Below are 24,456 nucleotides of genomic sequence, written 5' to 3' on the forward strand. Positions count from 1 at the left end.
CGGCACTGATGATGGGCCATTAGGCCTGGCTCGCAGTCGGCGTTCCAATTCATCCCAAAAGGTTTTCGATGGGGTTGTGGTCAGGGCTCTGTGCAGGCCAGTCAAGTTCTTCCACACCGATCCCGACAAACCATTTTTGTATGGACCTCGCTTTGCCCACTGGGGAATTGTCATGCTGCATCAGGAAAGGGCCTTCCCCAAACATTTGGCCAAAGTTAGAAGCACACAATCATCTAGCATGAACCTGACTATTATTCCTCCTCCACCAAACTTTGCAGTTGGCACAATTCAGTCAGCCAGGTAGCATTCGCCAAACCCAGATCGTGAAGTGTGATTCATCACGCCAGAGAACGCATCTCCACTGCTCCAGAGTCCAATGGCGGCAAGCTTTACACCAGTCCAGCCGACACTTGGCATTGCGCATGGGGATCTTAGGCTTGTGTGTGGCTGTGTGCTCGATTTTAAACACCTGTCAGCAACGGGTGTGGTGGAAAAAGCCAAATCCACTCATTTGAAGGCCATGTAGTGTATGTTGAAATAAATGTAAAAATGGTCACCACACCTTGTTCTTGGATTTTCAACATTGCAGAACCAATTGTATTTTTGTAAACTTAAGTTTAAAATGTTTATTTTGAAAATGAAGACAAATGGCATTGACATTATTATTAGCACCCCGGAGTAGGCTTGGGCGTTATACCGTATAGAGCTCGCCAGCTTGTTGTCCTAAAAAATGGAAATGAGTTACCTCTGGTTCGTTCAGCCATTCCTATCAGAGAAATGAATGGGGAAAGAATTGGGTATTGGGATCAATGTCGAAAATAAGGTCTGAAGTTAGCACAGGCTTAGGAGATCTTATACATTTTGTTCTATGAGATATCAGTCAGTTAACATGACCTTTATGAATAATACATAAATGCTTCAAAATTCACAAAAAGTAACATTAGCTGATTAACATTATCTCATAGAACAAAACATAAGATCTCCGAAGCCTGTGTTTACCACAGAACTTACTTTGACGTTTATCAAACCCACCCCCCCCAAAAAAAGAATCCCCATAGGCTTTGGCCATCAAACCATAGCGAAGTTAGTGCCTACAAAAAGACGCCATTACTATTGCTCTCTATACCGGGGTATTTTCAAATACAGACAGTGTGATATTCAATACCGTCCCTTTAAAAAAATGTTTTTTTAATTGAGCCAATCACATGGTATGTTTGCTTACAAAGAGCAAACTGAAGTTTCATGATGTGACGATCCACTGTTGAGCAGCACAAGAGAAGTTATCAAGTTACACTAGAAACTCACTACTAAATGTTCACCAGCTAAATATCTTATACAGTGCCTTCAGAAAGTATTCACTTCCCCTTCCTTTTTCGACATTTTGTAGTTACAGCCCGAATTAAAAATGTATTAAATTTAGATTTTGTGTCACTGATCTACACACAATACCCCATAAACTCAGTGGAATTTTGTTTGCAGAACAAAACAAAAAATATTAGTAAAAAATGTTAAGCTGAAATGTCTTGAGTATTCAACCCCTTTGTTATAGCAAGACTAAATAAGTTAATGAGTAAAATTGTGCTTAACAAATCCCATAATAAAAGGTCCATGGACTCATAACATAAGTTTGTAACAACTACCCACTCTCTGTACCCCACACATACAGATAATTGTAAGGTCCCTCAATCGAGTAGTGAATTTCAAGCACAGATTCAACCAAATCAAATGTAATTTGTCACATGCCCCGAATACAACTGGTGTAGACTTTACCATGAAATGCTTGCTTACGAGCCCTTCCCAACAATTACAGTTTGTAAAAAAATGATAAGGAATAAAATACAACTTCTACCAATCCCAAACTATTCACCTAAACCTGCAATTATAAAATTCTCACTAAGGTCCTCTCACGCCATTTAGAAACAGTGATGCACAAAGAGATCTTCTGTTGAATCTGACAATTAATCTTAATGGTTGTACAGTCGTCTCAAATAAAACTGTGAAGGACCTCGGCGTTACTCTGGACCCTGATCTCTCTTTTGAAGAACATATCAAGACCATTTCGAGGACAGCTTTTTTCCATCTACGTAACATTGCAAAAATCAGAAACTTTCTGTCCAAAAATGATGCAGAAAAATTCATCCATGCTTTTGTCACTTCTAGGTTAGACTACTGCAATGCTCTATTTTCCGGCTACCCGGATAAAGCACTAAATAAACTTCAGTTAGTGCTGAATACGGCTGCTAGAATCCTGACTAGAACCAAAAAATTTGATCATATTACTCCAGTGCTAGCCTCTCTACACTGGCTTCCTGTCAAAGCAAGGGCTGATTTCAAGGTTTTACTGCTAACCTACAAAGCATTACATGGGCTTGCTCCTACCTATCTCTCTGATTTGGTCCTGCCGTACATACCTACACGTACGCTACGGTCACAAGACGAGGCCTCCTAATTGTCCCTAGAATTTCTAAGCAAACAGCTGGAGGCAGGGCTTTCTCCTATAGAGCTCCATTTTTATGGAACGGTCTGCCTACCCATGTCAGAGACGCAAACTCGGTCTCAACCTTTAAGTCTTTACTGAAGACTCATCTCTTCAGTGGGTCATATGATTGAGTGTAGTCTGGCCCAGGAGTGGGAAGGTGAACGGAAAGGCTCTGGAGCAACGAACCGCCCTTGCTGTCTCTGCCTGGCCGATTCCCCTCTTTCCACTGGGATTCTCTGCCTCTACCCTGTTACGGGGCTGAGTCACTGGCTTACTGGGGCTCTCTCATGCCGTCCCTGGGGGGGTGCGTCACCTGGGTGGGTTGATTCACTGTTGTGGTCGGCCTGTCTGGGTTGGCGCCACCCCCTTGGGTTGAGCTGTGGCGGAGATCTTTGTGGGCTATACTCGGCCTTGTCTCAGGATGGTAAGTTGGTGGTTGAAGATATCCCTCTAGTGGTGTGGGGGCTGTGCTTTGGCAAAGTGGGTGGGGTTATATCCTTCCTGTTTGGCCCTGTCCGGGGTGTCCTCGGATGGGGCCACAGTGTCTCCTGACCCCTCCTGTCTCAGCCTCCAGTATTTATGCTGCATTAGTTTATGTGTCGGGGGGCTAGGGTCAGTTTGTTATATCTGGAGTACTTCTCCTGTCCTATTCGGTGTCCTGTGTGAATCTAAGTGTGCGTTCTCTAATTCTCTCCTTCTCTCTTTCTTTCTCTCTCTCGGAGGACTTGAGCCCTAGGACCATGCCCCAGGACTACCTGACATGATGACTCCTTGCTGTCCCCAGTCCACCTGGCCATGCTGCTGCTCCAGTTTCAACTGGCCTGGGCCCTAGGACCATGTCCCAGGACTACCTGACATGATGACTCCTTGCTGTCCCCAGTCCACCTGGCCATGCTGCTGCTCCAGTTTCAACTGTTCTGCCTTACTATTATTCAACCATGCTGGTCATTTATGAACATTTGAACATCTTGGCCACGTTCTGTTATAATCTCCACCCGGCACAGCCAGAAGAGGACTGGCCACCCCACATATGCTCTCTCTAATTCTCTCTTTCTTTCTCTCTCTCGGAGGACCTGAGCCCTAGGACCGTGCCCCAGGACTACCTGACATGATGACTCCTTGCTGTCCCCAGTCCACCTGACTGTGCTGCTGCTCCAGTTTCAACTGTTCTGCCTTATTATTATTCGACCATGCTGGTCATTTATGAACATTTGAACATCTTGGTCATGTTCTGTTATAATCTCTACCCGGCACAGCCAGAAGAGGACTGGCCACCCCACATAGCCTGGTTCCTCTCTAGGTTTCTTCCTAGGTTTTGGCCTTTCTAGGGAGTTTTTCCTAGCCACCGTGCTTTTACACCTGCATTGTTTGCTGTTTGGGGTTTTAGGCTGGGTTTCTGTACAGCACTTTGAGATATCAGCTGATGTACGAAGGGCTATATAAATAAATTTGATTTGATTTGATTTGATTTTGATTTGATTTGATGCCTAATTGAATTAACTCTGACCAACCCGGATTTCTCTCAGATAGGCAATCTTTCTATAATATGCAGCGGCTATTTAAAAGTTCTTTATACTGCCCACCCAACTCTGCAGGCAGAGGTCGTCATCTCTCTTGATGCTGAGAAGGATTTCGACCGGGTTAAGGGAACATCTATTTACAGTACTAGAGATTTGGGTTTGGCCCGTCATTCCTTTCCTGGATTAAGATGTTGTACTTGTCCCCAGTGGCTTCTGTTCACACAAACAACGTTACCTCCAGCTATTTCCCTCTCCACAAGGGGGCCAGGCAGAGTTTCTGTTTATCCCCTTTCCTATTTGTTATGGCTATTGAGCCTCTTGCTATCGCCCTGCGCCCGGAGGAGAGGATTAAGGGAATATTAAGGGGCAACATAACTCACAAGGTGTCCTTATATGCAGACTCTCTTCTTGTATACATCTCTAACCCTGGAGTGTATACCCCATCTCTTGGACATGCTACAAGGTTTTGGGACATTCTCTGGTTATAAGTTAGACCTAACAAAGTGTGCTCCTCCCCATTAATCAGTTAGCAGAAGGTATTGGGTATGCCAATTTCCCATTTAAAAGGTGGAGCATCAGGTATTTACTTATTTTGGGGATAAAGGTCACACACTCATTTAGGCTCTGTTTAAACATAACTTCAAAAACACTCCAGGAGCGCACTAAGCAGGATTTTATAAAGTTGGTCGTCTCTTCCCATTTCATTAGCAGGTCACATTAATTCTTATAAGATGACTGTACTACCTAGGGATTTTGTACTTATTCCAAATGATTCCCATTTTTTTCTGCCAAAGTCGATGTTCAAACAACTGGACAGGTACTTTCCAACTTCATTTGGAATAAGTAAAATCCATGAGCGAAAAAAGGTACAAAACCAGTCAAAAGTTTGGACACCTAGTCATTCATGGGCTTTTCTTTATTTTTTACTATTTTCTAAATAATAGTGAAGACATTAAATCTATGAAATAATGTAGCAACCAAAAATAAGCAAAGTAGCCACCCTTTGCTAAGACAGTTTTGCACACTTGGCATTTTCTCAGCCACCTTCATGGAGGGAGCCGTTCAATTCACAGGTGTGCATTGTTCAAATTTAATTTGTGGAATTTCTTTCCTTCTTAATGCGTTTGAGACAATCAGTTGTGTTGTGAAAAGGTAGGGGTGGTATACAGAAGATAGCCCTATTTGGTAAAAGACCAAGTCCATATTATGGCAAGAACAGCTCAAATAAGCAAAGACAAATGACAATTCATCATTACTTTAAGACATGAAGGTCAGTGAAGGGAGAACATTTCAAGAACTTCTTCAAGTGCAGTCACAAAAACCATCAAGCGCTATGAGGAAACTGGCTCTCATGAAGATCGCCACAGGAAAGGAAAACCCGAGTTACCTCTGCTACAGAGGATAAGTTTATTTGAGTTACCAGCCCAAATAAATGCTTAACAGAGTTGAAGTAACAGACACATCTCAACATCAACTGTTCAAAGAAAACTGTGTGAATCAGTCCTTCATGGCCAAATTGCTGCAAAGAAACCACTACTAAAGGACACCAATAAGAACAAGAGACTTGCTTGGGCCAAGAAACACGAGCAATGGACATTAGACCGTGGAAATCTGTCCTTTGTTCTGATTAGTCCAAATTTGAGATTTTTGGTTCCAACCGCCATGTCTTTGTGAGAGATGCAGATTAGGTGAACGGATTATCTCTGGATGTGTGGTTCCCACCGTGAAGCGTGGAGGAGGTGTGACAGTGCTTGGCTGGTGACACCGTCTGTGATTTATTTAGAATTCAAGGCACACTTAACCAGCATGGCTACCACAGCATTCTGCAGTGATACGCCATCACATCTGGTTTGCGCTTAATTGGACTATCATTTATTTTTCAGCAGGACAATGACCCAACACACCTCCAGGCTGAGTAAGGTCTATTTGACCAAGCAGGAGAGGGATGGAGTGCTGCATCAGATAACCTGGCCACCACAGTCACCCGACCTCAACCCAATTGAGATGGTTTGGGACGAGTTGGACCGCAGAGTAAAGGAAAAGCAGCCAACAAGTGCTCAGCTTATGTGGGAACTCCTTCAAGACTGTTGGAAAAGCATTCCAGATGAAGCTGGTTGAGAGAATGCCAAGCGTGTGCAAAGTTGTCATCAAGGCAAAGGGAAGAATCTTTGAAGAATCTCAAATATGTTGATTTGTTTAACACTTTTATGGTTACTACATGATTCATGTGTTATTTCATATTTCTGATGTCTTCACTATTATTCTACAATGTAGAAAATAGCTAAATTAAAGAAAAACCCTTGAATGAGTAGGTGTGTCCAAACTTTTGACTGGTACTGTATATCTAGAGAGACCTAAGCCCACAGGCAGGCCGGGCCTTCCCAATTTTTTACACTACCACTGGTCAGCAAATATATCTAAATATGTTTATTGGGTTTCTACATTTGAAAACAAGGATGGTCCAACTGGGCCATCATGGAGTTACAGTCAAGCCTTCCAACTTCTCCTGTCTCGCTCTTGTGCTCCCCATTGCCCATGAACCTAGGCACCCATGTTTTGAATCCCTTAAAATCTGGTCCCAATTCCAAAATCACTTTAGCCTAAAACAAGCAAGCTGCTTTTCTTCCAGTTCTGGCATAGGAATGGTCTAGTGCTTTTTGTAACCTATTTGTCTCATTCGATATTCTGAGGGTTGACCATAATATTCCCAATACCCACTTTCTTAGATACCTGCAAACTCGCAGCTTTGCAAAAAAAAACATTTCCCTTAATTTCCACTCTAGCCCACTAAGTGTCCAGTCGAGAGGTGCTTAGATCTTAACCCGTATCTGAAGGGCACGGAACATTAATCCGCCATCCTTGGCAAATACAAAATCTGCATGGGAGCAAGACATGGGTGGCGAGCTACCCGATGATATATAGCAATATAGTATTAAGACTATCCACACCTCATCATTTTGCTAAGGCATGGGCTCATTCAGTTCAAAGTTTTCCAAGTCTCCATTACTCAAATGACAGATTGGCAAAAAAATCCAAATGTTGACCCCAAGTGTTTGAGATGCCACTAGAGTCCAGCGACTTTGGGACACGTTTTACTTTATTTAACCAGGTAGGCTAGTTGAGAACAAGTTCTCATTTGCAACTGTGACCTGGCCAAGATAAAGACATAGCAAATTTGACACATACAACAACACAAGAGTTACACATGGAATAAACAAAACATAGTCAATAATACAGTAGAACAAAAGAAAACAAAAAGTCTATATACAGTGAGTGCAAATGAGGTAAGATAAGGGAGTTAAGGCAATAAATAGGCCATGGTGGCAAAGTAATTACAATATAGCAATTAAACACTAGAATGGTGGATGTGCAGAAGATGAATGTGCAAGTAGAGATACTGGGGTGCAAAGGTGCAAGATAAATAAATACTGTATGGGGGATGAGGTAGGTAAATAGATGGGCTATGTTCAGGTGCAGTGATCTGTGAGCTGCTCTGACAGCTGGTGCTTAAAGCTAGTGAGGGAGATACGAGTCTCCAGCTTCAGAGATTTTTGCAGTTCGTTCCAGTCATTGGCAGCAGAGAACTGGAAGGAAAGATGACCAAAGAAGGAATTGGCTTTGGTGGTGACCAGTGAGATATACCTGCTGGAGCGCGTGCCATGGGTGTAGTGGGTGCTGCTATGGTGACCAGTGAGCTGAGACAAGGCGGGGCTTTACCTAGCAGAGACTTGTAGATAACGTTTTGGTTATGCCAATCTTTGAGTGGCTTTTGGGACTCCATTTTTGAGGCACTCTCACATATGTGTAATACAACTGTTAGCCCCAACCCGTTCACTGCCAGAATGCTACCACGCATCAGGCGATTGCAATAGCCTTTGTCTCGCTGCTTGCTTGCCGCCCTGTCCTCTTTCACTGGAAGGCTGCAAATCTGCCCTCCTTTATGCAGTGGGTTAAGCAGGTGATGTGATCTCTGCCTCTGGAGAAGGTTAGGTACACTGTGCATTGATCCTGACAAAAGTTAGACTAAACCTGGTCCGCATTAATACAATACGTGGAGAGCCTGTCTTAGTGTAACATGCATATTTTGGTAAGCAATCATGTCTGTTCTAGTGGCCATATATTGTGCTGATAAGATTCAACTATAATTATGATACCGATTTTATTTTTATTGAACTTTTTCCATTGTATTTGGTTTCTGTTACTGTTTTTGTCCTATTTAAATGTATTTTTCTATGTTGTCCTTGTATGATCCCTTGGTGGGTGGGTGGATTGGAGGGAGGGAGGGGTGAAATGATTGGAGGGTTTGGATGGATGGATGGATGGATGAATAAGGGGTTGGGGTTGAACTGTTCTCATATCTTATAATCTGTTAGTAAAAAAAAGAGAGAAATAAAATACACAAGAATGGAGCTATATGCAGGGAGTACCAGATCAATGTGGAGCTATATACAGGGAGTACCAGTACCAGATCAATGTAAAAGGTATTTGAGATAGATATGTACTTGATGGCAGGGTAAAGTGACTAGGCATCAGGATAGATAAGAGTAAAATAACGAACAGAGTAGCAGCAGCAAATTATTAGTACGTGTATTTGTGTTGTGTCGGTATGCTTGTGTGTGTGTGAATGTATGTGGGTTTTGTGTGAGAGTTTCAATGTAGAATGTGAGTATATGGTTTGCATATACAGTCTAGTGAGTTTGCATAGGGTCACCACAAGAAAGAGTCAGTGCAGATAGGTTGGGTACCATTAATTTACTATTTGTCAGTTTGACCATTTAGCAGTCGTATGACTTGGGGGTAGAAGCTGTCTCGGAGCCTGTTGGTCTGAGAACCGATGAGCCGGTACCATTTGCCGGTCGGTAGCAGAGCGAACAGCCTATGGCTTGGGTTGCTGGACTCTTTGGCAATTTTTGGGGCCTTCATCTGACACCGCATGATATAGAGGTCCTGGATGGCAGGGAGCTCGGCCCGAGTGATGTACTGGGCTGTCCGCACTACCCTCTATAGCTCTTTTCGGTCAAGGACAGTGAATTTGCCATACCAAACGGTGATGCAGTCAGTCAAGATGCTCTCGATGATGTAGCTGTAGAACCTTTTGAGGATCCAAGGGCCCATGCCAAATCTTTTTAGCCTCCTGAGTGTGCAAGAGGCACTGCCGTACACTCTTCACGACTGTGTGGGTGTGTGTGGACCATGTTAAGTCGTTAGTGATGTGGACACCAAGGAACTTAAAGCTCTAGAGCCACGCCACAACAGCCCTGTCGATGTGGATGGGGGCTGGCTCTCCCCTCTTTCTCCTATAGTCCACTATCTGCTCCTTGGTCTTACTGATGTTGAGGGACAGTTTGTTGTCCTGGCACCACAATGCTAAGTCTCTGACCTCCTCCCTGAGGACTCATCGTAGTCGGTGATGAGGCCAACCAGTCATGTCGTGAGCAAACTTGGTGTTGGAGTCGTGCGTGACCACGCAGTTGTGGGTCAACAGGGAGTACAGGAGGGGACTAAGCACACACCCCTGAGGGCCCCCCATGTTGAAGATCAGCATGGCAGAATTGTTGTTGCCTACCCTCACCACTTGGGGGCTGCCTGTCAGGATGTCCAGGATCAATCAATCAATTTAATTTATGAAGCCCTTCTTACATCAGCTGATGTCACAAAGTGGTGTACAGAAACCCAGCCTAAAACCCCAAACAGCAAGCAATGCAGGTGTAGAAGCACGTTGGCTAGGAAAAACTGCCTAGAAAGGCCAGAACCTAGGAAGAAACCTAGAGAGGAACCAGGCTATGAGAGGTGGCCAGTCCTCTTCTGGCTGTGCCGGGTGGAGATTATAACAGAACATGGCCAAGATGTTCAAATGTTCATAGATGACCACCAGGGTCAGAAAATAATAATCACAGTGGTTGTCGAGGGTGCAACAGGTCAGCACCTCAGGAGTAAATGTCAAAAGTTGAGCTGTAGTCTATGAACAGCATTTTCACATAGTAATTTCCCCTCTTGTCCAGGCGGGAGAGGGCAGTGTTAAGTGCCTGTGGATCTGTTGGAGCGGTACGCAAATTGGAGTGGGTCTCTGGGACAATGGTGTTGACCAGCCTTTAAAAGCACCTCGCAGGTAGACGGTATTTTTTTTTTACACTTTTACACATTTGAGCATGGTCAAGTTATTAATTACACTTTAGATTGTGTATCAATGCACCATGTCACTACAAAGATACAGGCATCCTTCTTCAGTTGCTGGACAGGAAGGAAACTGTTCAGAGACTTCACCATGAGGCCAAACAGTTACAGAGTTGAATGGTTGTGAGAGGAGAACACCGAGAATGTATCAACAACATTGTAGTTGCCCCACAATACTAATCTAAATGAGTGAAAAGACAGAAGCTTGTACAGATTAAAAGTATTTCAAAACCAGCATCCTGTTTGCATCCTGTTACCTTAGCAATATTGCAAAAAATGTGGCAAAGAAATTCACTTTTTGCCCTGAATACTAAGTGTTGTGTTATGTTTGGGGCAAATCCAACACAGAGTATCACTCGTCTTATTTTAAAGCATGGTGGCGTCTAAATCAGCAAGGACTAGGGATTTTTTTTAGGATAAAAAGAAACAGAATACAGCTTTAAGCACAGGCATAATCCTACAGAAAAACCTGGTTCAGTTAAAACAAAAGGCCAAATCTACACGAGTTGCTTACCAAGATGACAGTGGTCTTGTTACAGTTTTGACTTAAAATCGGCTTGAAAAACTATGGCAACTTTAAAATGGCTGTCTAGCAATTTTCAACAAACTAGACAGAGCTTGAAGAACTTTAAAAGAATAATGGGCAAATATTGTACAATCCAGGTGTGGAGACTTACACTCCACACCTTAGAGACTTACCCCAAAAGACTCACTGCTCTCTAATCACTGCCAAAGGTCCTATAAAGTATTGACTCAGGGGTGAATACTTATGTAAATGTGTTATTTCATTTTCAATACATTTGCAAAAATGTCATTATTGGGTATTGTGTGTAGATGGGTGAGAAAAAAATATTGAATCAATTTTGAATTCATGCTGTAACACAGGAAAATGTGGAGTTGGTCAAGGGGGTATGAATACTTTCTGAAGGCACTGTAACTATAATTGTGCCAAATACATTTTCTCCAGCTATGAGTTAGTTTGCTAACTATAGGTGGCAAGCTTGCAAGCTCAAGCTTCTTTGTTACATTAGAGAATCCTGGATCAAGAGTGAGTAGCCTTGAAATAGTTGGTTGTTTCATTTGATTTCAATATCTTTTGACCACACCCTTTTCGTTTTGAACAAAACTTCCCATACATATTTGTCCAAGGTAGAAGAGGTCAGAAAGTTACTTTTTGGACCTGAATAACAAAACATTTAAGAGATTGAGGTGTTCAAAGTTCACCCATTTTGCACACCCCCACAATATCATGTCTTCATCACTGGAAAATATAAACAGTTGAGTTTGATATCATTTAAAAGCTTGCAAACAGGGTTGTCAAATTATTTTTTAAATGAAAATTGTCATTTTTAAACTATTTTTACCGTCAATTATCTAGAAATGCATAAACTACGATTTTCTTTACATTTTTGCAATGGGTTGTTGTAGCTTAGACCCTATTTTACATCATCTGAGGTGTTTGTCTTGTGCCCGCTATCAGTTGAGACACAGCATACTCTTAAATGCGGGTTGGTGTCATTTCACTGTCTTCGCTTTTCGTGTTGCTTCTTTGTCAGATCTGGAGTTCTTCTGATTTTACAATTATGCTTTCATTTTTGATATCTGGAAATGGAAAGGAAGCATAACATGAAATGAGCATGTCTCAAAACATGAAAAATCGTACTGTTATGGACACGTCATCCCATAGTAGAGACTGAATGGCTTGCTTACTGACTGACTGTGTGTGTGTGTGTGTGTATCCTAAAGAAGCGACTGAATGGCTTACAGACTGTATGCGTGTGCGTGCATCCTACAGTAGGGACTGAATGGCTTAGAAACTGTGTGTGGACATCCTATAGTATACACTAAATGGTTTACTGAGTGTGTGTGTGTGTGTGTGTGTGTGTGTGTGTGTGTGTGTGTGTGTGTGTGTGTGTGTGTGTGTGTAGACTTCCTAACACTGTAGGGTATTAACTTCCTATAGACACTGTATGAGGGCATAGGCTTCCTATAGACTAACAGTATGCTAATTACTCTTTCTGTAACCTCTCCAACCCTAACCTTTCCTTCCTTCTGTAGTCTTCCAGCAGTTCTGGGTTGGTGTAAACTTTCTCTGAATTTTGTCAGCCTTCGCTAAAGCTTTCTTTTTGTCCCTTGCTGACTGTCTGCAATTAAACAGGACATAAAGCAAATTCTCAAAATTTAGTAAATAATATTTAAATGAATAGTTCATTTTTTATATATATTACATATATATATATATATATATATATATATTTTTTTTAATAGTCTGTATGATTAAATTCTCATTACCAAAACAAAAGTTCTCTACCACAAATGGCCTTAAATTGCAGCAGTAAGTGAGAATGGGTGTTGTGGAGGATGAGGAACCTTAGCATGTTTTGCTAACAATAGAGAAGACATGATGACTAAGCAAATTTTTACTCAATGTTCATAATTAGACATGAATTAAGTATATTTTCATTTAAAAAAATTATCTAATGTTTTTTTTTAATGTGGAAAACTACCTGTATCGGTAATGATAATCAATACTGTCGTGTTCGCAGTCTGACAAGAGAATGTTTAACTTTTAACTGGAGAATTATAAAAAAGAGATCTGCTTACCTGGTAGCCATCTTGAAGGTACTGGCAGATGTGTTGCTTCATTCAAAATCAAACTTTCTTTGTGTGTGTAAAAAGTCCTTCAAAAATGTTGTGGAGGATGATAACATCAGTCATGGACACTTAATTTTTCCACAATTTTTTCATTATTATTTTACATGAATAATTAGTTAATTTTTCTGTCATGCGAAAACATCTAGTATAACATTCATGAATTTTTTTCAGAATATTTTAATTTTACTGTTTTAATTACAACATACATTCAGACATAGCTGAACGTGTTGCAGTAATGATAATTTCAGCTGAAAATGCAATAAAATACAAAAATAATGAATTCCTATGTTGAAATGACTCTTTGTGCAAGATAGAGAACAGTATTCTCTTTATTATATTACATGTTTTATGTTTAAAATCATTACTGCCAATGGCATATTATTGGTTTCATGAGAATGACCCACCCAGTATGAGCTGTATAAGCTGGGCGTGTTTGTCCTTGCATTGAATTTATGTTCGCTGTCACTTGCTAGAATTTAGCTAGCATCATCTATGGGAATTCGCTAGAATTTTGTTAGAATTTGTTTAGAAATAAATAGCGCACGGTGTGTGCACTATCAGTAATACCATATAGTATGGCTGCACAATTCATCGAATTCAGATCGAAATTGCGATATTAACGTGCAATAGCCATATCGCAAGAGGCTGCGATTCTCCTTTCTTTGACACTGTTAAAACAAAAACAAATAGACAGTGGTACCTTCTCCAGTGAGATGCGCTAGACTCCGTTCATTCCCTCTCTACATGTACAGATGATGCTAACCAATCACAAGCGTGCTCTCGCACTCGCCAATTACGTGTGTCCCTGCTTAAAGTGCGCAGCTAGATTCTGGTGAGGAAAGAAAGGGCATCACTTCACCGTAGCTCCATTGTAGGCAGAGTGTGTTTCGGAAAGATAAGTGCTGCTAGTGCTAATGAGAACATTGATTCAGTGCGAAAGAAGGGCGCATCTTCAGTTGTATGGCAGTATTTAGTCTACAGGCAAACAGATGTCAGTCAACCAAATGCAAGTGTTTTGCAAAAAGTGCCTCAGAGTTGTATTAACAAGACCCAACACAACAAATGTATTCAAAGATGAACCATCCCTTACTTTACAACGATTGTATGATGAAAAAAAAGCACCCGAAAGCAGCAAAGTCCCTCAACTACTAACAATAAACAGACATTGATTGCCGAGGCGTTTTCAAATGTAACGCCCTACAAAAAAGCATCCCGCAGACGCATACAAATCACTGAGGCTATCACCCATCACATAGCCAAAGACATGGTTCCTAATAATATTAACACAGTCAGCAAAGATGGCTTCAGGAAGATGATAAACAAACTGGACAGGAGATACAAGATTCCATCTCGCACATATTTCTCCCAAGACGCCATACCAATACTGTATAACAAAATGAAGAGAGAAGTTGTAGCACAGCTGACACGTGGATTATGACGCGGCTATAGCAGACCTTTGGTTTAGTGGGTCATTCTCACGAAACTGACATTTGATTTAAAAAACCTAGTGTCATTTATGAAATGTCCTTTTGGATCACTGCGATTAGGACATTTACTTATCTATTTCGCAATTATTGTTGTTTAAAAAAAATCGGATTATGCATTTGATCACCATTTTCATTACAGTCCAAACAAGTAATAAACAAATTAATTTCAAATTATGTTTTAACACTGCTCCCGTAATGAAAAGGTCCGAGTTAAACATAAAAATTTAATTCAGACTTTCACAATATCAGCTTTTTAGCCGTTTTGTAAATGAGAAGGCCAAGTGGGTTAAAGGTATTGTTTAAGAATAAGAACCCAATTCTGAAGGCATGAAAGCAAATACATTAACTTCTACTAATCTTCTAGATCAGTGTTTCCCAAACTCAGTCCTGGGGCCTCCAAGGGGTGCACATTTTGGAGTTTTCCCTAGCACTACACAGATGATTCAAATAATCAACTCATTATCAAGCTTTGATTATTTGAGTCAGCTGTGTAGTGCTAGGGCAACAACAACAACAAAAACATCCACCCCTTGGGGTTACCTGGACAGAGTTTGGGAAACTCTGCTCTAGATGATGCAACATTAGTGAATACAACTTTTTTTTAAACTCCAATCAGTTTTCACAGGAACTTCAAAAAGTGTTATGGTAATGAGATATGTCCACAGACACTGTGTTTGTACATAATAAATATTATAGCTTAATGTAAACTTCAACTAGTATAACATTGTTATGATTTATGGCCAAACTACAGCAACATTCTTAAGTGTTTTATTAAAATAAGTTAGGTTTTTATGATGTATAACTGTATAAAATGACCTGAGAATGTAATTTCAGTAATGAGAATTTGGGGTGAATGTACAATAATCTGGCAAAAATGTATAATCTATTTAAAATAAGACACTTTGCCAAAAACTATACTACTTAGTCCTCAGAATGATCATTGATTTTTGCAGATGTATCATGGTTTTGTAACTTGACTTGCTACAGACATGTTTAAAACTGGTTTCATGAGAATCACCCTTGATTTCAGTTAGCACAATATGTATTCATTTATATGATCTCATTTTAGAAGTGATGTGCGCTACCCCGACACTTATTTTAAACATTTTAAAATGTGTTTGAAAAATCGCTGGTGAAGCCACAAATAGGAAATAGCATATGTGGACAAAATAAACAAGGTGGTAAAAGCAACAGGTAGCCAAGTTGATAATAGATAGGTTTTGCAGTTCAAACCCAGAATACACATCTGGATGTTAAGACTGCATTGCTTATTATAGAAATCCCTTCATATGAAACTGCTGTAGTTACAGACCATATCCAACAAAAGTGGGTTCATAACTGCAAGAACAGTACTTGTTACCCAGTTGTTGAGCTAAGAGATGCATTGTGGCTCATAAAAAAAGCCTGACCTCATTGTCATCATTGTCTTCCAAAACATAATACTTAGGAAACACTATCACTATATACCCAGAATTGGGCCAAGCATTCCATTATGTTGAGATCTATTCAACTTTGTACCCTCTATTGACTAAACGTTGACTAAACGTTTAAATATATCTTCAGATGGACAATATAACATTCTTGTATACTGTATCATATTGCTGCCAATACAGGGGAAGTCCATTCAGGACTTGAATCCGTGACCCTGCACCTAATAGTCCAACATCTCTTAAGCCAATAACAGGCCAAGAGTGGTGAACTTCTTGACTAGGTCGCTGGTGCTGTACTTAGGACAATACATCTAGGATACCTGGAATCCCACCAGATGTATCCTGTTGGGATTCATACCAGCAAACGTTTGGTTTCTGGCCTGCCATTTTTGACTTTGTGTCCCACCATTTCAGCTGTCTGGTGAATCACGTCACACCATAAGGGTTGAGCAGTGAACAATACACACTCATACCAAATAATAAGAAAAAAAGATGAGTTAATAAAACCCCACCGCTTCAAAACATCCAACTTTTTAAAGAGTATTGGCTTGTATCTAATTTTAAGGAATTGACTGTATAATAATTCAATTATTGGTATAAATCGACAAAACATTTCAACCCGCGACCCACCTACACCTCTGCCCGACCCAAAGTATATCTAGGCTATATGCGGTCCCTGAATGTCAGAAATAGGATTAGAACCTACACCCCCAAGGGAGACTGCAACCTAAACGCATCCTGACCTCCAACTTCCAATTAACCCACGGTAACGGCATCCCACTTCTGCCTCCAAAGCAGCACCTTACTGTGATTGTGTGAAATAGGTAGCATAGAGATGTGGTATTGAGGGCAGATATTCAGGGGGCAGAAGCTTCTGGTGCAAAGGTGTCCATATTATTTTCAGTTTTCAATAGTGATAGCCGGCGATTAATATTTACAAGACAAACAGGTGAACAATACTTACTGCTGAAGCAAAATAACAAACCTCACTGCCTAAAACAGGCTCACCCTGTAGCTCCCATAGATCTTATAGGTTGGGTTGTGTGTATCGCTCAAGCAGCTTCCCCACTTGAATTCTAAAACAGAACTGCATTGCTCTCCAAAACGAGCCCATATATACACCTGAAGTACACTTCCTGGAACATACCAATATGTATGGCAACATAACACCAAAATCTGGCAAATACAAATTGAACTGGCTTCCTCATAATTACCCCATTACATACATTCAGTCTAAAACAAACCTGACCACTTCCATGTACAGTTTAAAATTGGGCACACGTTAAACAACAATCATTAATTGTTAAGTGAATGGAACTGGCAAATGGCGGCAGCCCACAACTCAAATTACATAGACAAGACAAGACACAAGGAGCTCCGACACAACGTGGGAAGTATGAACAAAGGAAAGCATTAACAGAATGAAACAAACAGTTTTTTGCTTGTGAGTGTTACGATGAATCTGTGCACAGAAACCACGTTTCACTCTGGTAGGCTGAGACAGGAAAATAACTGCATTTCTGTGTGGAACCGATTATACGGAAATACCTTTCCATACAAAAATGTTCCTGACGAACTGGGCATGAACTTAAAACAGTAGCTTATTGCTAACAAAGAAACTAATGAATAATATAGTCATGTGCGGTATAATGCTTGCTTTCTAGGAAGAAATGGCAAAATGGGAAATACGGCCTAATGGCAGACTAGACAGGGTGCAAGTTTGTGACGAGTAGGCTTAAATTCACATCATCACAGATTATTTTTTTACCAAAATAATTGCTATTTCTATATGCACATGCCCCATTCATGACAACCCCACCCTTGATTGTGGAGAGAAAATGTTGCAGATTTAAAGAGTATTTCCTGCAACTCTACATTTTGCCATGGGATGGAGACTTTTTTTTGCAATTTTAAAGCTAATTTCATGCAATTCCACACATTTTTGAAATTTCTAATGTGTGTTCATGTGATATTTGGGTGACTTAAACATTACAACAAAATCAATGGGCTAAAAAACAGCTGACCTGGGCTAGTTGATCTGGACATTTGACTTGTTATTAATAGCTCTCTAAGGTCTGCAATGACTGACTTAACTAGGACAACTGCTGATGCACTACCCAATTTCAAAATTGCACATTCAACTATTACAACTTTCAGATGTAAGTTGAAAGCCAGACAGTTCCTTGCCGACCTCTCGTGCCACTCCTAGTGGACACGCTCCACAGTTTGGGAACCACTGGACTAAGCTAACTCACACCTACAGTCAATAGTGTGCAACTGCAGCCTGCAATTTGGGACGTTCGGAGCCCCTCTTTATACTACTATTTGTAAATGTTTAAGCTATGACTCCAGTACATATGTGGGAGGAAAGGGCACTCTAGTACAGTATATGGTGCATTACCACCATCACATTGGATTCCATCTGTAGGATTGCCCCCCTCAAGCATCCCATTGGTTCCTGCATGAGAGCCCCGCTCAAGCACCCCATTTGTTCCTGCATGAATGCCCCTGTCGAGCATGACAAACGGTATCATTTCAGTTGAGCGTATTAGAGCTTCGCCTGTCTACCGGAAGTTGATGCTATTGCTATGCATCCTCTTGCTAGCATAACAGATGACTAGCTAAACATTTGACGATTTCGGGTGTGTTCATAAATTCTACATTTGTAAATCCAGAGAGTTGTCAGATTGTAAATGTATAGCTTGGAGCGTTCAGAGCGCACCTCACTGACCACTTTACTGACCATAGCAGAGCTGGTTAGGCTGTTTTCATGTTATCCAGAGCGTTGGTGACTAACTGTGCTGCCGGAAACAATTTATTATGTTGTTTTTTTTGCTGATATTTACTGACACTGGCCATAATCAACAACGACTATACCACTTGGCTAAGAATGATGTGAATAATCAAGTCAATAAACGTTGGTTAGTTAGATAGCAGATAGTTAATATACTGCCTGGCAAGGTCAATGTACAGTGGGGCAAAAAAGTATTTAGTCAGCCACCAATTGTGCAAGTTCTCCCACTTAAAAAGATGACAGAGGCCTGTAATTTTCATCATAGGTACACTCCAACTATGACAATTAAATCCAGAAAATCACATTGTAGGATTTTTTATGAATTTATTTGCAAATTATGGTGGACAATAAGTATTTGGTCACCTACAAACAAGCAAGATTTCTGGCTCTCACAGACCTGTAACAACTTCTTTAAGAGGCTCCTCTGTCCTCTACTCGTTACCTGTATTAATGGCACCTGTTTGAACTTGTTATCAGTATAAAAGACACCTGTCCACAACCTCAAACAGTCACACTCCAAACTCCACTATGGCCAAGACCAAAGAGCTGTCAAAGGACACCAGAAACACAATTGTAGACCTGCACCAGGCTGGGAAGACTGAATCTGCAATAGGTAAGCAGATTGGCTTGAAGAAATCAATTGTGGGAGCAATTATTAGGAAATTGAAGACATACAAGACCACTGATAATCTCCCTCGATCTGGGGCTCCACGCAAGATCTCATCCCATGGGGTCAAAATGATCACAAGAACGGTGAGCAAAAATCCCAGAACCACACGGGGGGACCTAGTGAATGACCTGCAGAGAGCTGGGACCAAAGTAACAAAGCCTACCATCAGTAACACACTACGCCGCCAGGGACTCAAATCCTGCAGTGCCAGACGTGTCCCACTGCTTAAGCCAGTACATGTCCAGGCCCGTCTGAAGTTTGCTAGAGAGCATTTGGATGATCCAGAAGAAGATTGGGAGAATGTCATATGGTCAGATGAAGCCAAAATATAACTTTTTGGTAAACTCAACTCGTTGTGTTTGGAGGACGAAGAATGCTGAGTTGCATCCAAAGAACACCATACCTACTGTGAAGCATGGGGGTGGAAACATCATGCTTTGGGGCTGTTTTTCTGCAAAGGGACCAGGACGACTAATCCGTGTAAAGGAAAGAATGAATGGGGCCATGTATCGTGAGATTTTGAGTGAAAACCTCCTTCCATTAGCAAGGGCATTGAAGATGAAACGTGGCTGGGTATTTCAGCATGAAAATTATCCCAAACACACCACCCGGGCAACGAAGGAGTGGCTTCGTAGAAGCATTTCAAGGTCCTGGAGTGGCCTAGCCAGTCTCCAGATCTCAACCCCATAGAAAATCTTTGGAGGGAGTTGAAAGTCTGTGTTTCCCAGCAACAGCCCCAAAACATCACTGCTCTAGAGGAGATCTGCATGGAGGAATGGGCCAAAATACCAGCAACAGTGTGTGAAAACCTTGTGAAGACTTACAGAAAACATTTGACCTCTGTCATTGCCAACAAAGGGTATATAACAAAGTATTGAGATAAACTTTTGTTATTGACCAAATACTTATTTTCCACCATAATTTGCAAATAAATTCATAAAAAATCCTACAATGTGATTTTCTGGAAAAAAAAGTCTCATTTTATCTGTCATAGTTGAAGTGTACCTATGATGAAAAATACAGGCCTCTCTCTTTTTAAGTGGGAGAACTTGCACAATTGGTGGCTGACTAAATACTTTTTTGCCCCACTGTATTAGTATCCAACTAACGTTAGTTAACTAGCTAACATACCGGTACATACTGCTGTAATGCTATGTAGTTCGTAAGGATAGCGTGGCTAACAAATTGTCAGCCAACATAACATGTAACGTAACTTTAAAGTAATTTTTTGCATATTTTCAGCCATTTTCTTCAAAAAAATTGTGAAGACACGCCCATTTTCTGAAGAATTGCATTATGGGCCGAAAGGGTCCTCTGCGTGTATACTCATATTTTGGCGAATTTAGTTCGACATCCCGACATCCGGGAACTTTTGGCATACTAACTATATCCATACTATATACTCAATTCACGTCACAAATAGTACGGTTAGTACGAGTATTCGAACAAAGCTAAGGTTTCCATGTATTTGATGCCTATCTATTCCAGCTATTATTATGTGCTGTCCTAACCCTCAGCAGTCTCCACTGGTTTGCACAGAACGCACTGCCTCTGCAACGCAATGCTGCAAGGCAAACGCATAGTTCCATTGGAAATGAATGTACTTCTGGTGTACCAAAATGCAAGGCGTTAGCTAAAATTATCCCCGAAGCGACTAGAACATATCTAGCTGTACAACCAGACCTGCCCTGATGATAAGTCTTGATTTCCACTAATGCCTCCGCATGAATTGGCTCAAAATATCGTTTAAAAATCATACGAACGAGTCTACTGCACCAATGTAAACGCAATAAACGAAATGTCACCGTGAACGGTGTATTTAAGAAGTAACTATTTGTCAATTTGACAAGTTACGAGCTGGTTACCGACAACCTGTCAAAAGTTGTCTAATTCTCAAGTCACCAAAGTTAAAGTTGAGTAAAATGCTGTGGTCTCCAACACCGGCTCGGAAAAGACAGGACACATACAATGTCGTTTGAGGTTAAACTCACCTACAAATTCCAAATGTAAGATGTCCAGGCTGCAATGTGAGCTGTCATTTATCTTCCGTCAGAACTGTAAACTTACACTTTCCTTGTCTCTGCTAAAGCCTGCAGCGCATCCTTCCTGCTCGAGCCCCAATGAGCGGTGGTTTCCTCCCACAACCAAAGATTTGTTTAACTAACACAAGACCACAGCCTGTTATTTCCAATGGGAGCAAATTAATCATAGTGTGAAGAACAAGCAAGGAAGTGGGCAGAGCCTAACAAGAGCATATTGGCGCGTTATAGCATATGCTTGCATATTCCATTAGGGAACGCGCGTGTGTATCAACTCAAATCGCACTTGCACTCCTTGTGAACCGCGCATTTTTTGTTTGTTAACTTTGGCAAACGACAAAGTCTACGAAACTTATTCCACTATGTTCGTAACAGATTCCAGTTTTGGAAACAGAAAACTGTATTGAGATCAAATGTTTCATCTAGCAGAATATCGGCCAAAATCTATCAATTCAATTTCAATTTAAAGGTCTTTCTTGGCATGGGAAACATATTTATACATTGCCAAAGAAAGTTAAATATATAATTAACAAAAGTGAAATAAACAATAAAAAATCATCCGCCGCCATTGTTGCAACCCCTATTACAAGTCTGTTCAACCTCTCTTTCGTATCGTCCGAAATCCCTAAAGATTGGAAAGCTGCTGCTGTCATCCCTCTTGTCAAAGGGGGTGACACTCTAGTCCCAAATTGTTATAGACCTATATCCATCCTGCCCTGCCTTTCTAAAGTCTTCGAAAGCCAAGTTAATAAACAGATCACTGACCATTTCGAATCCCACCGCACCTTCTCCGCTGTGAAATAAGGTTTCCGAGCTGGTCACGCACAAGGTATTAAACGATATCATAACCGCCATCGATAAAAGACAGTACTGTGCAGCCGTCTTCATCGACCTGGCGAAGACTTTTGACTCTGTCAATCACCGTATTCTTATCGGCAGACTCAATAGCCTTGGTTTCTCAAATGACTGCCTCACCTGGTTCACCAACTACTTCGCAGAGTTCAGTGTGTCAAATCGGAGGGCCTGCTGTCCGGACCAATGGCAGTCTCTATGGGGTTCAATTCTCAGGCCGACTCTTTTCACTGTATATATCAAAGATGTCGCTCTTGCTGCGGGTGATTCCCTGATCCACCTCTACAGAGATGACACCATTTTGTATACATCTGGCCCTTCTTTGGACACTGTGTTAACTAAACTCCAGACGAGCTTCAACGCCATACAACACTCCTTCCGTGGCCTCCAACTGCTCTTAAACGCTAGTAAAAAAAATGCATGCTTTTCAACCGTTCGCTGCCCGCACCCGCCCACACGACTAGCATCACTACTCTGGACTGTTCTGACCTAGAATATGTGGACAACTACAAATACCTAGGTGTCTGGCTAGACTTCAAACTCTCCTTCCAGACTCATATTAAACATCTCCATCCAAAATGAAATCTAGAATCGGCTTTCTATTTCGCAACAAAGCCTCCTTCACTCACGCCGCCAAACATACCCTAGTAAAACTGACTATCCTACCGATCCTCGACTTCGGCGATGTCATATACAAAATAGCCTCCAACACTCGACTCAGCAAATTGGATGCAGTCTATCACAGAGCCATCCGTTGTGTTACCAAAGCCCCTTATACCACCCACCACTGCGACCTGTATGCTCTAGTCGCCGGGCCCTCGCTACATATTCGTCGCCAGACCACTGGCTCCAGGTCATCTATAAGTCAATGCTAGATAAAGCTCCGCCTTATCTCAGCTCATGGTCACGATAACAACACCCACCCGTAGCACGCACTCCAGCAGGTATATCTCACTGGTCATCCCCAAAGCCAACACCTCCTTTGGCCGCCTTTCCTTCCAGTTCTCTGCTGCCAGTTACTGGAATGAATTGCAAAAATAGCTGATGCTGGAGACTTATATTTCCCTCACTAACTTTAAACATCAGCTATCTGAGCAGCTAACCGATCGCTGCAGCTGTACATAGTCCATCTGTAAATAGCCCACCCAATCTACCTACCTCATCCCCATATTGTTTTTATTTACTTTTCTGCTCTTTTGCACACCAGTATCTCTACTTGCACATCATCATCTGCTCATCTATCACTCCAGTGTTAATCTGCTAAATTGTAATTACTTCGCTACTATGGCCTATTTATTGCCTTACCTCCTCACGCCATTTGCACACACTTTATATAGACTTTCTTTTTTTTCTATTGTGTTATTGACTGTACCCTTGTTTATTCCATGTGTAACTCTGTGTTGTTGTTTGTGTCGCACTGCCTTGCTTTATCTTGGCCAGGTCGCAGTTGTAAATGAGAACTTGTTCTCAACTAGCTTACCTGGTTAAATAAAGGTGAAAAAATAATAATAATAAACACTCACAAAAGTTCCAAAAGAATAAAGACATTTCATTCATGATATTATGTCTATATACAGTGTTGTAATGATGCGCAAATAGTTAAAGTACAAAAGGAAAATAAACATAAATATAGGTTGTATTTACAATGGTGTTGGTTCTTCACTGGTTGCCATTTTATTGTGGCAACAGGTCACAAATCTTGCTGCTGTGATTGCACACTGTGGTATTTCACCCAATATATATGGGAGTTTATCAAAATTGGAATAGATTTGTCATTCTTTGTGGGTCTGTGTAATCTGAGGGAAATATGTGTCTCTAATATGGTCATACATTTGTCAGGAGGTTAGGAAGTGCAGCTCAGTTTCCACCTCATTTTGTGGGCAGTGTGCACATAGCCTGTCTTCTCTTGAGAGCCAGGTCTGCCTTAATCGGCCTTTCTCAATAGCAAGGCTATGCTCACTGAGTTGGTACAGAGTCAAAGATTTCTTTCATTTTGGGTCAGTCACAGTGGTCAAGTATTCTACCACTATGTACTCTCTATTTAGTGCCAAATAGCATTCTAGTTTGCTCTGTTTTTTTGTAAATTCTTTCCAATGTGTCAAGTAATTTGCTTTTTGATTTCTCATGATTTGGCCTAATTGTGTTGCTATCCTGAGGCACCAGGTTTTTTTTATATATATATATATATATATATATATATATATATATATATATATATACAGTCGTATGAAGAAGTTTGGGCACCCCTGACAATTTCCATGATTTCCATTTATAAATACTATGGTGTTTGGATCAGCAATTTCATTTTGATCTATTAAAAAACTGATGGACACAGTAATATTTCAGTAGTGAAATT

The 24,456-nt window shown here is 41.0% G+C and overlaps 1 long non-coding RNA gene across 1 annotated transcript in view; it reads right to left on the minus strand.

The window, feature by feature from the left end:
- The window catches only part of LOC115134715 (uncharacterized), a 146,951-nt gene extending 125,617 nt beyond the window's left edge, over window positions 1-21,334 (minus strand). Inside the window, exon 1 of the long non-coding RNA XR_003864359.2 lies at window positions 21,201-21,334. This is a non-coding gene — a long non-coding RNA (uncharacterized LOC115134715). The remainder of the gene's footprint in view (window positions 1-21,200) is intronic.
- Window positions 21,335-24,456: the final 3,122 nt, after the last annotated feature.

This window comes from Oncorhynchus nerka, linkage group LG9a, assembly GCF_034236695.1.
Source record: "Oncorhynchus nerka isolate Pitt River linkage group LG9a, Oner_Uvic_2.0, whole genome shotgun sequence".
NCBI lineage: Eukaryota > Metazoa > Chordata > Actinopteri > Salmoniformes > Salmonidae > Oncorhynchus > Oncorhynchus nerka.